This window comes from Canis lupus, chromosome 17 (assembly GCF_048164855.1).
Source record: "Canis lupus baileyi chromosome 17, mCanLup2.hap1, whole genome shotgun sequence".
NCBI lineage: Eukaryota > Metazoa > Chordata > Mammalia > Carnivora > Canidae > Canis > Canis lupus.
In genome coordinates this window covers 36,169,790-36,186,361 of record NC_132854.1, presented here as the reverse complement: position 1 = coordinate 36,186,361, position 16,572 = coordinate 36,169,790, and the positions used below count along the sequence as shown (strand labels likewise).

The following is a 16,572-nucleotide window of genomic DNA, read 5'->3' as shown; positions in this document are numbered from 1 at the left end:
GTCACTCATAGAGGAAAATACCCTACAAAACCATGCAAGCAGGCAAAACAGATAGCAGGACCTCAGGCACCATCAATTATGCTCTTCCTGTCTCAAATAAATCAGACCTCACTTTCAGGTGAACTAACTTTTGTGAAAAAAAATCCCTTGCACTCAGTCTATTCTTGACAACCAGAGCAAATAAAATTTAGAATATTACTAAGATAACGAAAGCTAACATGGCTTTTTGTAATCTCAATTTTCTACTTTCATATAAATGTGCTTTTCATCTTAATTGTCTGGACTGACACAGCCAAAGACAAAGAAGCAACCTCACAGACCAGGGCCCTATCAGCCTTATTAGAAAATGGACTTAATTGTCCAGCACAAAAAAGATTTGTTGAAGGGAAAGGGTGGGACAAAAGTACCCAACACAGTAAGATAAAGTTATATCCCCCCCCCCAAAAAAAGTTACACAGTCTTATCATAAACAGAATGAGCCACTTAAGAAACAGAAACACAGAAACGCTTTATATGGAGGAGCTGATGGGAGACTAAGCACATTCCCTACTCATATAGTGCCTCCTTCCCTGATTTATACACTAATTTTTAGCCTGGTTATTTCTACAACTTTCATATTTTTTGGTTAAAAACTAAGTTTAAATAACTCAGATAAATTGTAGTCACTTAAATTATATAGAATATATGCTTTAAGAAAACACTTTCTAGGGCAGCCCAGGTGGCTCAGCGGTTTAGCGCCTCCTTCAGCTCAGGGCGTGATCCTGGAGACCTGTGATCCAGTCCCACATAGAGCTCCCTGCATGGAGCCTGCTTCTCCCTCGGCCTATGTCTCTGTCTCTGTCTCTCTCTCTCTGTCACTCATGAATATATAGATAATTTAAAAAAAGAAAAGAAAACACTTTCTACTGATGATGCACACAAAATTTCCAATGTATAATATGATGAGATATTATGAAAGTATTTTATACCAATAACTATATTTAATTAAGAAAAAATACTCAAATTCTTGTTTTAAACGGAATTTTTATACATCTTAAACAATTATATGAATTATTTTCAATTCAAAAGGTGAGTGCCCAAACATTGGTTACTAGAAAAAAAATAAAGATTGTATGTATTTGAGAGAGAGAAAGAGAGCATGAGCTGGAGTTGAGACAGAGGAAGTAGGAGAAACAGACTCCTCATTGAGCGGAGGGCTTGAAGCCAGGGCTTGATCCTAGGACCTCAACTCCATAACCTGAGCCAAGTTCAGATGCTTTTAACCAAGTGAGCAAACCAGTGCCCCAAGGTTATTAGAAATTTTTATATTCACTATTTTAATATTCAAATTTTAATGTCCACTATGTGGACATTCAGTGATAGAATTTCCTTCTTTATTTCAGTTTTGTTTAAAGTTTAATAAGTTGCAACTAATTCACACAAACAACTCAACACCAAATGAATCCAATTAATTTCACTGAATCATTAAATCTGAAAGTTATAAAACTTATAAAATCATCATGACATTTGATGAAAATACTTGGAATAGTAAATGTTGAACCAATACAGAAGGTGGAAGCCCCAATGGAGAGGAGATAAATTCACAATATACTTGCTAAGAACATCAGACATCATACTAGTCAATATTTCTAAAATAATATATTTGCTGATGGAAACAATAATGAAGTAATTATTATTTTGTTATATAAAGATGAAAAAATAGGCAGAGTATTAATGCTAATTTGCCGATGTTCACACAGTTGTAAAGTGTTAGGATCTAGGCTGAAACGTAAAATCTGGCTCTAGAGCCTAAACTCTGAAACAATACCAAGAAAAATACTGAGAAATAATTACATTTATGGGCTGGAGTATCAAGGCTGTCATAATAGGAAAAAGGAGCGCTCAGAGAATGATGGAGATACAGCAGAAGCTCCCTTCATAGAAGTTAGGGTTTTGAAAAAGGCAATAGTGATCATAAAAAACAGAGAGGTAAATAGTCATCACTGAATCAACATATTGTTTGTATCCTGTTGTGTACATGGTAGGATTTAGATTATTTTTCTATTTTTCTTTCAAATTACTTTACGTAAACCAGAAACTAAGAGTTAACACTGTGACCTCATCAAAACTATTAACTGGTAATAACAGCCCTAAAGAAATATTCAGGGTACTAAGCCCATGAAAACTATGTATGTCACACACACACAAACACACACACACACACACACACGTTATACTTTTCTAGTCATCAAAAAGTAAAACAAAATTCATCCTATCTTCAGTAATGCCTGAGCACATCTGTATTTACTCATTCAATGGTCCTTCCAATTGCATTTTACATAATCATCAATAATAATGGATTTAAACAGGAGGGGAAATAAAAATACTATTCAAGATCAATAGCATAAGTAATGATGTATGTAAGAAAACATAGAGCGTGTTGGTCCTCCAAGCTACTTACAAGGAACTTACTCTTCTTAGTAAACTTAATAAAACATAACGTAGATGATATATAGACACTGGCAATCCTAATGTTAACTTTTCGAAAATGTAAACTTAATTCTTTAAGGCAGTCTGCTAAAATCCATACACTATTTTCAATACTGAATTACAGTTTTTGCAGGTCATTGAAGCAATATGAATTTTAATTTATCATATAAGGGTGTAGTGATGCTGCGAAGTTTCAGGTTTTAAAATTCATATTTAGATAAAAATGAAAGAAATAAAGACATTTTCTTTCTCCTCCTCCCTTGAAATCTACTAAGAGAAATTACATAACACATAAATACCCAATTACACAAACATATTCCATAAAAGACACTGATTAAATCATTAAGGTACCAAAGAATAAGTAAGAACTGTCTAAGGCTTATATGGCACGAACTATGCATCTTTAGTGCCAGACAAGTGAATAAAATTGAATAAATGGTACAATAAGCCCTGATTGTGGGTGAGAAAATTCAATATTATCTTTCAGTTTTTCTTTGTGTCTAGAAAGTTTCAGTCTAGTAGGGAAATGCACAAAAATAGTCAAAAAGTATATTCCTTCATTAAACCAAGTTATATGTACTTCATCTTTATTATTTCAATTTGACACAATATTGCAATAACCAATATTATAAAGAGGTATTCAATACAGCTGCTTTGTATTTCTTTTTTTCTTTAAAGATTTTATTATTTATTCGAGAGGGAGAGAGAATGCATGTGCAAGCATGAGCAGAGCGGAAGGAGAGCATGAAATAAACTCTCTGCTGAGCAGGGAGCTCAACATAGGGCTTGATCCCAGCATCACGACCTGAGCTAAAGGCAGATGCCAAATCAACTGGGCCACCCAGGCACCCCTATATTTCTTGGTCATAAGAAAAAGAAATGAAATCAGTCTGTGAAAAAAAAAAGGCCAGAAAAACCAAACTTTTATTAACTTGGTAACTGACATAAGAAATTCAATTTACTTTTTACTAACTTTGAGTTTATGATGTATCTCAAGAGGAAAAATATGGAAACCTTGGGAATGAGAAATAAACTTGATTCTTAAATTCTACATGCTATTAGCAGGTACCAACCATACTACCACACATTCTAGACAAGAAACTTAAAAGGATAGCTATTCATAAATGAATCTATATTTCTCTTACTAATTAATAAACACCATGCTGTGAGTAACTGGTGATAATGTACTATTAAGAAAAATCAATAAATTTACACTGAGGGTCAAAGTAATTGGTGTTGTGGAATAAAAAATGATGTATTGTGCATTGATCCTTTAGCAATCTTTTAACTAAAAAGAAGAGAAAGCTAATTACTTTAGCAGGTATCTGAAAATGATAAGATTAAAACAAGCTAATTATATGTTCTTGAATAATGACTTACTTTGATGAAAGTAAATTGAGGAAAAGCATACTGTGATTTAGGCAAAGAAATATTAAATTTTACTAATTACAACATAATCCTGATCCATTTAACTGCCCTTAACCTATTTTCAAGAAGCTTAAATAGAAACAGCAAGCATTATTAAACAGAACTATATACCACATTTCCCCCATACTATGCAAGATAAACTGAAATGCCAAAGACATATGTGTATGTGAGACTAAAATGAAAATCTTACCAGGTAAATTGGCTAAAAATATGTTCAGTAAATTTTTCCTAATAACAATAGTTTAAAAGTAGTTTTATCGCATTAGTGTTCACTTACCTCAAACAACGTTGGAGAAATAAAACCACACAAGCTGATCAAGTCTTGAAGATCCTTTTATGTAAATATCACTTCTGATTAAGTTTTACAGACACATCGCCAAATCACTAATGCTTAGTTCTCATAACACATTTTAATTGACATTTACTCTTGCATAAATATTTTGGAATGAATACCGAAAACTACAGAATCTGACCTCATCTTTGTTTCTCAAAGCTTTGTTCTTTCCATTATTACTTGACTATCCAAAATTTTTCTCCTATCAAAAATCAATATGTGAAGAGAACAATTTGAGTTTATCTCCATTCCTCTCATCTATAACATTCAGTAATAAAAATCTCTAAATTTTAGGATCAATAATGGAATGAGAGTCAGTAGGAGTATTGCATCTGGTATACAGAGGGTACTCATAAATTGTACTGGTTGATGTAATTAGTGGAATTATTACTTTTTAAAGTTACATACCTCCTCTGGTTCTTCATAACAGTCAGCATCCTTCTCACAGTCAGAGAATGTGCAGTGAAGATGGAAGACTGCCTGCCTCATTCACAGGCTCTCCGCTTCACCCTGCAGGGATCACAAGAACAGGGAATGGGCTAAAGGCAACACACAAATCCTCTCCTCTTGTCGAGTTGCATAGAAAATGCATTATCGAATCAAGCAAATGGAGGGGAAAAAACTGTCCTATGTGAAATTTCCATAGCACAACAAAGGAATGTTGCTGTAAGAGATCAGAATATATTTCTTAAAAAATTATCCACTGATCCCAATAGATCAGAACTCATAACCTCCCTTAAAGAAGAGCAAAATTAGAGGAAATGGGTGAACAGAACAAAACAAAATCAAAATCAAAATTAAAGCAAAACCTCAACAGCAAAAGCCTAAGAGGGAAATAAGTCACAAGGGCAGATACTGGGTCACCTGGGTAGCTCAGTCAGTTAAGCATCTGACTCTTGATTTCGGCTCAGGTCCTGATCTCAGGGTTGTGGGATGGAGCCTATGTCAGGCTCAGTGCTCAGTGCAGAGTCTGCTTGGGATTCTCTCTCTCCCTCTCACCATGTTTCTCTCTCTCTCTCTAAAATAAAATCTTACAAAAAATCCCCCAAAATACTGGGAATGGAGTGTGAGAGGATTAATCCTGTATAAAAGACATATTTGAAATGCCAAATAGAGTAGAAAACCATGGATATACACCTCACACTTGAGAAATACCAACAGAATTCAAATAACTCCATGGTAAAAATAGATATAAAAATGAGAAAATAATGAAAAAAAGTGAGATCTGCACTCAGGATCTGCATAAGATCTTATGCAGGTAAAGTAATACTCCTTTGAAAAAATAAGGGAAAAAAAAAGAAGTCTATAATGGCACATTTTTGAGCTGAATAGGGTCCCAAGTGGTGCTCAGACAAAAAGGCCCAATAAGTGTAGCAAAATTAATTAAAGTGATTCCCATTTAGAAACTACTAAGAAAGTAAGGAATTCTAACAGGGAAGAAATATCTATAAATCACTAGATTAGGGCAGCCCCAGTGGCTCAGTGGTTTAGCGTTGCCTTCAGCCCAGGGCCTGATCCTAGAGACCTGGGATCGAGTCCCATGTTGGGCTCCCTGCATGGGGCTTGCTTCTCCCTCTGCCTCTGCCTGTGTCTATGCCTCTCTCTCTCTCTCTCTCTCTCTCTCTGTCTCTCACGAATAAATAAATAAAATCTTTTAAAAAAAACCCCACTGGATTAAAAAAAATGCCTAAAACAGAACAAAAGCCAACTTCATTGATCTAAGAAAATTCAAGTCTAAAACAAAACAAAACAAACAAACAAAACACCTAAAAATAAAAACAAAAGTTTCATGGTACAAGAACTCTATGTCTAAATGTCCTCAGATATTCTAAGATTCATAGAATATGGTGACATGAACCTTACTGCCACCTCCCCTTTGCAACCAACTTTGCCAGCTTTAATTTTCTAGCAATTTTCTCAAGTTTTACTTTAGTACTACTATAGAATATATGTAATCAAACTAAAATATTCTTGGCCAAAGTACATCCTATTTATATAATGATTTTTGTATATTAATCCAGGCTATGAAATTTGTAAAAGTTCATGCAGTGGTTTAACTTTGTAATTTGGCAAGAGAAGTTGAACTTCGCTTTCGCCACAGTATAATTTATTTTAGAGGAGTTAAATTATGTCCACTGTATATCTATTACATGTTGTGAATTTAAGGACAGTTCCTGGGAGAAGGTAATCTATGTATGTAAATTGTGAGCTTTTATCAGGAACCAAGAGTTCAACTTGCATAAGGATAAAATGGATCTCTTTGCAAAACAGGAGCTTATCACTAATGAGTGGAACTTGGAACACTGGAATTATTTCTTTCAAATAAGAGATGAAATGAAGGTAGCTCCCACTTTTGTATGGGGAGTGCTCCTTTATTCATAACATTCAATTAATACTTATTGAGTACTCAGGTTGATATTGGAGATGCCAAGAAAAACATCTCTTGCTCTCTGAGAGTTTATATTCCAGGGATAATATTCATAGAAATTTAAAATGTGGAATCCCTGGGTGGTGCAGCAGTTTAGCGCCTGCCTTTGGCCCAGGGCACGATCCTGGAGACCCGGGATCGAATCCCACATCGGGCTCCTGGTGTATGGAGCCTGCTTCTCCCTCTGCCTATGTCTCTGTCTCTGTCTCTGTCTCTCTCTCTCTCTCTCTCTCTCTCTCTCTGTGACTATCATAAATAAATAAAAATTAAAAAAAAAGAAATTTAAAATGTTGTATGGAGAGGGTGTATACAGCAGAGTTATTCACAGGTTATTATGGGAATCAGCAGGCGTGGCATCCAAACCATTAGTGAGAGTCCAAGGACCACAGATCATGGAAGCTGGCTTTCTTCCTGTGAACTCTAAACTGTTATTTTTTGTATGTTAAGGTATATGAACTGGGTCACATGATCAACTTGGAGCAGAGGCAAAGAAAAACTTATTACCTCATACTTTTTCCTAGTCCATTACAAATTTATTCATTAATTGCCTCCTAAAAATACTTTATTCTCTCAAATAAAATCTTAAAAAAAAAAAATGCTTCTCTCTCCTTCTACCCCTTCCCTCCTGCTCATGGCCTGCTTGCACACTTTCTCTCAAATAAATAAATAAAATCATCAAAACAAAAATACAACTTTATTGAGGTATGAATGACATACAAAAACTGTACATATTTAATGTATGCAACTAGGGAATTTCAGAAATAAGTATACATCCATGAAATCACCAATCCATACCATAAACACAGCGCTTCCAAAATTATTCTTTTGTCCTTTTATTATTTTCTTTGGGTCGAAGTTGTATTTGAGGTCTACAAAGTAACTTACAGAATACATTTCTGGATAATATATTTTTCTTATCTACCTTTCATACTAATTTTAAAAACATCCATCTGGAAGGAATAGGCAATATTTTAAGTACCTGTTGAAATTAGACAGAATAGGGCTTTAGTAGTCAGGAGAGTTATATTCTAACCTGAAATTTTGCAGCTGTAGTAGAACAATGCCTGAATAGGAATAGTTAGGAGACTTTACAACCAAAATGTTAAAGAAAAGCAATCTTAGACAAAGATAACTATATACAGACAAGACGGAATGAGTATTCCTTAAAGACAACTTAAAATACTTTGAAATCCATTTTTTTCACAATAGTTTTTAAATACTGTCTCTTTCGCTGAAGTGCTATAGAAAATATGTTTATCACTGACTGCAGTATTTTGGCTTAGAAAAACTTGGATTGCATCTTTTGTAACATCAGCATTGAAATACTTGAAAATGTCTGAATATAATAAATTTACAATAAACAAAGTACCACCTAAATCTTCCCTAGATTAGCAATGAGGTCTCTACCACTCTACCAGTCAGGTAGAGCTTGTATTTCCCTCTTTCACAGACCCCTTCTGATCACCACTCAAGAGGTCTCAGCTAGACACTGTCGTGGTCTCCAAGCATGTGCCAGAGTGATTCTCAGGTGGGAAGCGCACAGCATCTGCCTTGAGAAGTGATGCTTGGAAGAAAAGCAAAAACCCTTTGAGAGGGCTTTTATTTTTCACACTACATTAGGCAGTGGGTCCAGAAAGGTACGATTTATACCATTTACATGTGGGAATCCAGAATTCTAAATAGGAGTGTTACAGACCACATGGGCAAAATATTATTATCCAACAGGGTTTAGATTTGATATTGGGGTCTTATATTTTATATAGATTCTTCTGGGATCAAATAATTGTTTATATCTCTCAATATGATTTACAAACTTTGTTTTGCATAGAATAACACCCAGTATTTAGTTCGTGTCACTTGCTTTTAGCTTTGTTATTTTCTCCCTTTATGATTGATGGTATCTTAGTTGTCAGCTTGGGCCAGCACATAGACACAAAATGAAAATATATATTTGATCATAACTGAGCTATTGACATCACTAGATTATGAGTGTTTTAAAACTTATTGCCGTAATACAACACAGGTGACTTTCTTCATCTGCTTTCATTCCTCCGCTTCTGTAATAACAATCAGTTTTTCTGCAGGTGGAAATGCCTTTTAGTTTGCATAATTCTGTACTGCAATATTGCACCATATTGAAATATATGAAACTTTTGTTTAAGATGAATAGGTGATAAAATGTTTTACAAGGTTTATTTTTTCCATTGGCACCATAATGCTTTGTTACAAAAACAAATAATGAAAAACATCATCATTAACACTCAAAAAAGCACCATAAGGTTAACATGTTTGCTTTTACTGTGATATACTGTATATGATTTGACATTATAACAGTAAAAAGCAAATGAAAACCAACATAATGAAGAGTTTTCTCCATTCTCATTGAGAATCCAAACAAAACATAAACCTGCATAGCATTTTAGCTAAAATTGTTTACTTTGTTCTAATTTTCCAGAGTAACTTTGAAAGAGACTAAGAAATATAAGGTTGAATATGTAAGTTTCATTACGCTCCTTATGAATGTTCTTTCAGTTTTTTTTCCCATAAAAACCAAGATTTGAAGTATTCATTCACATTTTCAATCTGCACTGTAGAGTTCTATTTTTTGACAACATAAATATTAACTTTAAGAGATTTGAGCTTTTGTTCCCAAGACAAAACAACACAAAGAGCCAAATAGGAATCTGACAATAAATATTCATGGTATAACAGATAATCCAGGTAACCAAACTTTTAGAAATGAATCCGTGACCATGCAATGCCTGCCAGAAGCTGGTGCAATCTGTCCTCTTGCAGGACAGCTCCAAAGCTGGGGTCTTATATGTTATCAGAACTCCCACAGGAGTCAACTCCAGTTCCCCTCAATATTAACTTGCTTGACAGCACACATTTTGTCTCCTATTTGTTCCACTATACCACTCCCTAATAGTTTTTCCCAAACTTCATCTCAGGATCTGCTTCTATAAAACCCAAAATGAGGCAAAAGATAAGAAACTGGAAATAAAGAGATGACTTATGGTGAGATATAAAGCCACAGAATGGACATGGAGGCAAAATCATGATCAGTTTCTCATTGCATACAATGGAATTTAGATTTCATTGGGAAGGTGATGATTAATATGAAATGGTGCAGTTTATTTGTATTTTAACAATTAAGAAAAATGTATTTTGGGATATAAAAACTGAGAAAATGCTCTCAAATGTCCATCTCTTGTCATGCTGCAATTTATTTTTGACTAATTGTGAGCATGATGCAATTGCCTCTTCTTTTCTGCTTGTCCTCTCAGCTACCATTGACACAGCTGGTCTCAATGGTTAGCTGGCCAATGTACCTGTCTATGGTCCAACAATGGTAATACAGAAGGAAGAGCACTTATCCATATTTTGAAGTGTATTTGTTTTCATTTTTAACTACTATACCATTTTACCATACGTCAGGATTTGGGAATTTCCCCACATAATCCTCCTTCATTTAATGATTTTTAGGAATATGTTAAGTCTAACAAATTATGAAATTGAGAGAAAGCAAAATTCTAAAACAGGCTTTATTATGGTTCGTTGTTTTTAGGTGGGAAAAAAAATCTTTGAAAGGAACTAAATTTTTCATTCAGTGCAGCAAATATACAGAAGGTATGATGTTGGGAAAAAATGAATAAATCTTGATTATACCTTTCGAAGACTTCATAATTGTGTGTCAAGGGGGTAATATAAATTCTAAAATGGAAGAAGATTTCAATATGAGAAGAGTGAAATGAAATTATAGTTATTTATCATACAGAAATGATGAGCTGAAATTTTCTGAACTACTAGCAAAGGTAGAAGTTGTGTAAGAGGCAGAAAGGGAGAAGCACCTGTTGTTCAAAAGACCAACATGAAGTCCTTGCTCAAGGACACCTGCCTATCCTTCATTCAAGAATTCTGTGAACTGACTCAAGTATATAAAATTAAGAAAAGAGCCCAGAATCTCTAATCTGGTGTCGAACTCTTTCATTCACCAAAACTAGAAGGTGCTTTTGTTTGTTTGGGTTGTTATATAAATCAAATGAGACTTCAAGTACTTTGCCTGTCACATTTTTTCCTAGGATCCCACTAATTCATTAGCCACAATCAAGCACCTCAGTGTCAATTCATTTCCAGAGATGTAATTGTTCATTCCATTTGGTCTGTGACCACCAAATTTTTCTACTAAGATTAAGAAACCGGACAGCCCCAGTGGCTCAGGGGCTTAGCACCGCATTCAGCCCAGGGTGTGATCCTGGGGACCTGGGATTGAGTCCCACATCGGGTTCCCAGCATGGGGTCCGCTTCTCCCTCTGCCTGTGTCTCTGCCTCCCTCTCTCTGTGCCTCTCATGAATAAATAAATAAAATCTTACAAAAAAACAAAAACAAAAACAAAAAAACACGTCAATCCAGCTTATCTGGCGATTTTCCTTTGGCATGCAAGAAGAGAGCAAAGAAACTATTCTGGAAGTTATCTCTCCAATCTATGTCTCATAGGAAATTTACTTTTGTTCAATAGCCTGATTTAAAAAAAAATCAAGCTTTTGAATAAAAAGCTAGAGTTAGAACCTAGATTCTGAAGTCTGTACAGATGAGTGGATGAGGAAATCTTATAAATATAATTGTAAGTAGTATATATAGTTCTCATATAATTAGAAGAAAAAAAAGGCAGGATGAAGTACAGCTATATCTAATCTTAGGCAGTGGCTAAAGTTGTACAATGATTAGTAATAAGATAGGGAAGAGATTCATAGAAGTACACTTTGGAATAGCCCAGAATCTGAGATCATCTATTTCTGTTGCAAATTCTCAAAGATGTACCAGGGATAATGTATTTTTAAATAATGAAATGGCCAGGATAACCCATACTAAGGATATTGTTTACCTTTTTTGTCAGCCTAACTGATGTGGGGAAAAAAATAGTTTCAAAAACAAAGCATCCATGGACAAAGAGATTAATATATTAATTCAAATATTTGAGTTCTTATCATGTGCCAGACCCTGTTTCAGGCTCTGATGCAACAAAGAAAGGACTAAAACAGACAAAAACAGCAAAACAGCTTATTCTCATGGAAACTGTTTCAGTGACTAAGGATCTTCATGGTGCAAAAAGCACAAATATTCCCTTACCAAGGATGAGTTCACTAGACTCCCTGCTGAGTTCTAAAATACTGAACAGCTCAGAGTTCCTGATAGAGTTCCACACTGCCAGTTTTTAGCATACTGGTTAAATTGGACCCTTCCAGCAAAGGAAAGACATACTTAGCAGTTTCCTCACTGTAAGAGACACTTGTTCTTAATTTAGACTTCCTTTGCCTTGTTCTTTCCAGAAACACTCTTGAATGGTACACTGCAAACCATAGCATCCAAATTTACTTCCCAGTGTGAGATAATAAGATAATTCATTTAGAATTCACTGGTTTTAATATGCACCCAGTTTTCTAACATAGGACCAAATGGCCTTGTAGGATAGTAGATAGGCCTATTGAAAAATCTAGCTACTGCTAGGCAGAAAGGAAGTATCTTGTGAGGCTGAAGTACTTTCTTATGACATATGGTATATGTTTTGTGACAGCATACTGGGTCTGGCCCAGACCCAGGTAACAAGGAGTGAAAGTGTGGGCAATGTTGCTCATGATTACATCTAGAGATGAGCTTTGATATTCAGTTTAGTGCCCAAGGGAGGAATAATCTGGTGGATCCAATAGTTCAGATTCCACCGAACTGGGAAATTCTTGAAACTAATCTAAGGTCAATATGTATTCCTCATGCCATTGATAAAACAAAACATAGGGTTATTCTAATGGCTTGGAAAGCCTTTATCAAAGAAAATGTTAATGTGAATTTCAAAAGGATATAGATGACAAGGTGTTTTTTGGAATATTTCATTTTATAATAATGAAATAAAAGGTGGTCTGCCACAATTCAGGTACCTTTAATTGATCAAACATTATTTGTACATGTCATCTCTAATTGGCTCTATCTTATTATAGTTTATTTGCCATAATGTTTCCATTGCAGATTCACTCTTGTATTCATTCAATCATTCATTTATTCACCTATTTCACAAACATCTCTGTACCTGATTACCAAGATAAGAGCTTTTTTTCTACAAGGACACAACGATAATGGTCTTCAAACTTCTAAAGTTTAGTATGGAGATTGGATAAATTAGAAAATAGTTATGATAAAATTTGTTAAGCAAATATATTATAGGATAAAGCTAGTGGATGCTTTGATGAGTAGCCAGCTGAAATGGAAAATACCATCACGAAGAAGTGATCTTAAGTTGTATTAAGAAAACGTGTTGGAGATAAAGCACAAGAGTCATTGCAGACAATCTCTATTTAGGGGAAACATGTCCAAAGACTCACAGCAGGAGAACATGGTATACTCTAGAGCCTGCAAAAGCACATACTGGCAGGAGTGGAGGATATAACAGGTAATAATAAATTCATTACTACATAAAGAAATGTACCTATGACATAGTGCTCAAAAAATGAATATGTGGACTAAAGAAGGAAATTATGAAGTCCTGAAGATAGCTTTTCTCCCTGTCTTTAATGTTATTCCTGTGAATTAATGCCATGTCTTTGGGAACCTAAAAAAATAACCCTAGATGACACCTTAATATAGTCCCTCAAAATCAACCCTGCACATTTATCAAATTAAGTCTTATGCAAGAAAATAGAGTTCTGTAGAAATGAGACACACAACAGATAGTTTGGGAAGAGAAAGGAAGACATTAGGAATGATTCATTGAATGAAAGCTCATGAGAATAGGGTTTGTAGTAGTTGGCCGTGGGCTCTGAATGTCTAGAAACCAGGAATAAGAATGGAATAAGACAAATACAAGATTTTTTAAATTTTTTTTGAGCCTGATTGTAACTTGTCTCCAGAAAATTGTTGGTAGTTTTGTTTTCCCAGAGCTGTGACAAAAGTCATCTACAGTGGTATGTACAAAGAGAATTTGCACTAATTCAGGAAAACACTTTGCAATACTACATGATTTCCTAATAAGAAATTTTGCTATTTTGTTTCACACCAGTATTTAATTTTCCTTCAAATAGTATTACATTCTTAATGTCTAATTTCTTAATTCAAGAAATGCACTGATTAGTTAACTTGAGATTTAACTTGAGAACATTATGTTTCAGGGCCTTTATTTATCATTTTACCCCCAATGGATCAATGCATGCTTATCACTTTTATTAACTCACTTCACATTCTCTTTAACAGAAAGAAGGATTTTAGTTGTTAGTAACTGCTTTTCTCTTTAAAAACCACACAGTGATCTTTAAATAAATTAATTACAAACTTTATCTATTCCCATTTTATCTGCTACAAACTAGTCAACAGAATTAGCCGTAGCATTCACACTCCTGTTTCTTCCTGATGCTACAACATCCGCATATAAGCAACTGCTTTTTACAACATGGCTTTAGTCAAAAACTAACATTGCTTTTGCAATGTGTATGATTATATGGAGAAATGATAGCTTCTCCAAAACAGACCCCCAAAGCATACGTCTCAAACAAAAGTTTATTTTTTTTCCTCATCTAACCATTCAAAAAGGGCATTTAGGATAAGAAAGCAGGTTTCCTACATGTGTGATTCTTGGGTTTATGGATCTAGCACCATCAGAAATTCATTAATAGGCCTAGGAAGGTAATCAAGAAAATTCCCCCTGACAAGGAAAGTGCCTTACAGTGCCTGCCTAGAAGTTCTGCTAGTGACTTCTTTGGATTGCACACTTTCCCCAACAAGTTTTAACTGCATTTTATGGTACCTGCTTGACAGCTAGCTGTACATTGAGTGTTCAAGAAAAGCATACACTAGGGGCTGAAGGTATAAGGATGGGAGCAGGTAACAAGTCTTTTAGACTAACTCAAATGGAAACATAATTGGATCTAATGGAGAAAAATGTGATGCCAGATACTGAACCAAATTCACAGACTCAATGCACTTTTACATATACTTTGTGAAAGTAGAAGTATTTTCTGTCTGTAGGCAACTATGATAGAGATTTCTAAATACCTATCAGGATCAGAATTTCTTCTTGGATATGCAGCAAGATAGATTTCCTAGTTACCCTATATTAAGTGTGTTAAGTCACTTAGGTTTTGTGACTTATAACTGTCACTGTACCTAAAGTAATGTGTACCAATAACAGAAATGGAAATGAGACTCTAAGGAGTTGCAAAAGGTACTACCAGTAGAATGGGTTAGGAATTAGGTTAAGAATTTGGGTTCAAGTTGGATGTAAGGGAAAATAAAATCTTTGACATTCCTTCAGGGAGTTCTATTAGCTAAGTTATAGAACACTATATTTAAAATAGCCATTAAAGAGATGCCTGAGTGGCTCAGCAGTTGAGTGTCTGCTTTCAGCTCAGAGCATGATTCCGGGGTTCAAGGGATCGAGTCCCACATCAGGCTCCTCATAGGGAATCTACATCTCCCTCTATTTCTCTGCCTCTCTGTGTCTCCAATGAATAAATAAAATCTTAAAAACGAATCAATAAATAAAATGTCCATTAAAGATTTCCTGATCCAATCCCTGAAACTCTATAGTTTCACCTTGTCTTACATTCTTATTAGCTATAATCTTATCTTACCAGATTTTGTCTTTCAATTCTTGAATGTGGCATGATCCCCCATCCACCCACCCCATATCAGAGCCTGAACAAATATTTTCTCTGCCTGAAATGCAATACTCTTAATTTTCCCAATCACTACTCAAACTTTAGGCCTTTGCTTAACGTTACTTCTTTTAACAATAGCAACAAGCTCCACATTATTAGATTGGAGCAGACTCCTCTGATGTAAGATAGCACAGAACCTGTTCTGCATTCTTTCATTTAACAAGTACTTACTAACTCTTCTACATATCAGGCATAATATTAAGGGTTTGGGATACTCAAGGATATGATGTAACAGGGTATCCACTCTTCTGGAACTTAAATCAAGGAGGATGCTAAGGTAAGGGTAGAAGAATCATACTAAAGGATGTTATTCTTGGAGACATAGTTATCTGAAGGAAATTCCAGTGAAAACTTGTAAACTAAATTGGTATTTAAAGTTTTCGCTGAAGAAATATTAATGGGTGGGGGGAGATTAGGAGGATGAAGAACATAAGGAATGTGCTACAGTGCACATAGTAATGTACCTCCTTGGGGCACATCTATTTTGCTTGTCCAGCACCTGAGTTCTTGAGTTTGGATTGATAAAATATGAGATAGTTTAAGTTTTACCCAACACAAATTTATTTTGCTTTAGGGAGGTGACAGGGTAGACAGGGACCTAAGTTTATGACAAAAGTATAGTAGAAGCCTCATAGCTGTTACATTGAAGCTGCCTACTGTGCCCAGGAGTAGGTTGGGGCAAACTACCTCATGACAGGAAATGAATATGCTTTGAGTCCCTCTGGATTTTATATTTTACAGTTCTGTACCCCTTAGAGATATGTGACTAGAATCCATTCTCCAGTGCAGTTGTAGCTCATTAATATCAGTTACTCCTCACTAAGTTACCTTAATAAAGGAGAGGTACTTGCCTCTGTATATCATATTCTCAGGTTCTCATTTATTTGGGATCCATGTCTGTCCTTAGACTCCCCGATTTCACGTTGCAATGAGGATTAGGTCAAAGAAAATCCTCAGACTTCTATGAAGCTAAAGGAATGGCCTCAAACGGGCTGTTTTGTATCTGGCAAAGTGAGCAGACAACACAGGAAAACCCTGGTGTTGGTGGAAGGGCTAAGAAGCAGACATGCTATATAGTTCTAGATATCAGAATGAATCTCAAAGAGGCCAGAGGGCAAGGAGCAACAAGTAGTACAAGAGGAGACTGAAAAGATAAACATGGTTATGATCCCCAAAATCTTTGCCTGTGTTAAGGAATTTATTTTCTGAA

The 16,572-nt window shown here is 35.1% G+C and overlaps 1 long non-coding RNA gene across 2 annotated transcripts in view; it reads right to left on the bottom strand.

Moving 5' to 3' along the window:
* Window positions 1-16,572, bottom strand: part of LOC140608385 (uncharacterized) — a 117,512-nt gene that overhangs the window by 23,429 nt on the left and 77,511 nt on the right. For both annotated transcript variants that reach the window (XR_012010400.1, XR_012010401.1), the window contains one exon: window positions 4,640-4,741. This is a non-coding gene — a long non-coding RNA (uncharacterized lncRNA). The remainder of the gene's footprint in view (window positions 1-4,639; window positions 4,742-16,572) is intronic.